The following is a 2,280-nucleotide window of genomic DNA, read 5'->3' as shown; positions in this document are numbered from 1 at the left end:
GTTGAGTCCTACTACAATTCAATCTAAAACGATAAACTGCGTCACACACAAAACTCTTGCAACATTAGCTAGCCTCTTAGCCCTAGCCATCATAGCTGCCAAAAATGTAACAATTTCGTAGGCAACCACAACTCCACAAATCAACTCAAGCAACTGAGTGAGCAGGCAGTCCGAGATAACTGGTTAACTTCCCGCAGAGCCGGAAACATGGCAGACTCGCAGACCATGGGACTCAGATTGGAGCGGCTGAGTAGCAATCCGGGTTAGTCGGATCAGCCGGCCGGTTAGGCTACGTTGAGTACGAGTCAGTCGAATCAGCCGGCTACGTTGTCATGAGTGGATCTGCGAGAGCGAGTAGGCTAGCTCCTCCTCGAGGTGAAAAGCAATTCCACAACAAACGCCATTCTTTCACTTCTGAAATAACATTCAATGTTCTGCATGTAGCCAAGACATAATTAGATTTGGTGTATAGATGTAGCATATTAAAATGCAATTAGGTCGTGCAGAAAGTCCGAACTGCACGCTCATGGAGCTGCTTGAGTATCTACCCGGGTCAGTTGAATCAGCCGGGCAGGCCGGTTACGTTGTTATGAGTGCGAGTCAGCCGGCTACGTTGTCATGAGTGGATCTTGAGCAGCGAGTAACTCCTCGTCAAGGTGAAAAACAAATCCACAACAAAAGCCATGCTTTCACTTCTGAAATAACATATGTTCTGCACGCATAGCCTACTATAAAATGCAATTAGGTCGCAAAGACAGTCCGAAACATCGCAAGCTCTGTATGGAGTTGCTTGAGTAGGCTAGCCTACCTAAGTCAGTTGGATCAGCGGGCGGGCCGGATACGTTATGTTGTTATGAGTGCGAGTCAGCCGGCTACGTTGTCATGAGTGGATCTTTAGAGGAGCGAGTAACTCCTCGTCAAGGTGAAAAGCAAATCCACAACAAAAGCCATGCTTTCACTTCTGAAATAACATATGTTCTGCACGCATAGCCTACTTTAAAATGCAATTAGGTCACGAAGACAGTCCGAAACATTACAAGCTCTGTATGGAGAGTAGGCTATAGCCTACCTGGGTCAGTCGGATCAGCCAGGCGGGCCGGTTACGTTGTTGTTATGAGTGCGAGTCAGCCGAATCAGCCGGCTACGTTGTCATGAGTGGATCTTTAGAGGAGCGAGTAAATCCTCGTCATGGTTAAAAGAAAATCCACAACAAAAGTCATGCTTTCACTTCTGAAATAACATATATTCTGCACGCATAGCCTACTTTAAAATGCAATTAGGTCGCGAAGACAGTCTGAAACATTGCAAGCTCTGTATGGAGTTGCTTGAGTAGGCTAGCCTACCTGGGTCATTTGGATCAGCCGGGCGGACCGGTTACGTTATGTTGTTATGAGTGCGAGTCAGTCGAATCAGCCGGCTACATTGTCATGAGTGGATCTGTAGACGAGCGAGTAGCCTAATTTCTACTTGTGTCAAGGTGATAATAATGATAGGCCTAATGAGAATAGTAGTAGTAGTAATAATAATAACAATAATAACAATAATAATAATTTATTCACTGCAGGGCATTTCTACATTCCTGTTTCTATGTCTGTGAAAGTCAATTGCTTAGGCTAGGTTAAGACAATAAATAAACAGTCTGGCTCAAACTGCTTTCTTTCCCGTGAGTGGGTGGAGGTTTTGATGCTATTATATTAGGCTATTTTATATTATATTATATTATATTAGGCTACCTAACAGTATAGCTATGATTAATAATAATATTAGTTGCCTAGTATTAGCAGCCTATTAGAATAGATTCCTAGTAGCCTACTATTAGTATATAGTAGTGGTAATAAACATTGTAGGCAAACTTTTCTAATGTTAACAAAACAACAACAAATAATTAATTATTATAATATAGGCTACCCTCTCTGTCAATAAGATCAAAGTTTCTGAACATGAGCACCAAAAAGATGAACAATGTTTGGATGCACTTTGACCAGGAGAGCAAAACTCTAAAGGCTAAATGCAAGTACTGCAAAAACCTGGTTTCAAATCATGGAGGATCCACATCCAAAATGAGAAGGCACATAACGAAATGAAGCACCCCACTGCACTGCTTGAACGTAGGACTGAATTTCTTTGCGATTTAGCAATACTGACTCAAGTGACTCATTCAACCCGGATCAGTTTAGTGAGTGACTCAGAATAACCCGGATCCTTAAAAGGAATCGAGTTTGACAGGCCTATCACGTAGACGTAGGCACGTAATATCCACGTTGCTTCCGTGTTCTGAGT

The sequence above is a fragment of the Alosa sapidissima genome, chromosome 2 (genome assembly GCF_018492685.1).
Source record: "Alosa sapidissima isolate fAloSap1 chromosome 2, fAloSap1.pri, whole genome shotgun sequence".
Lineage (NCBI taxonomy): Eukaryota > Metazoa > Chordata > Actinopteri > Clupeiformes > Clupeidae > Alosa > Alosa sapidissima.
This window is presented reverse-complemented; position numbering follows the sequence as displayed.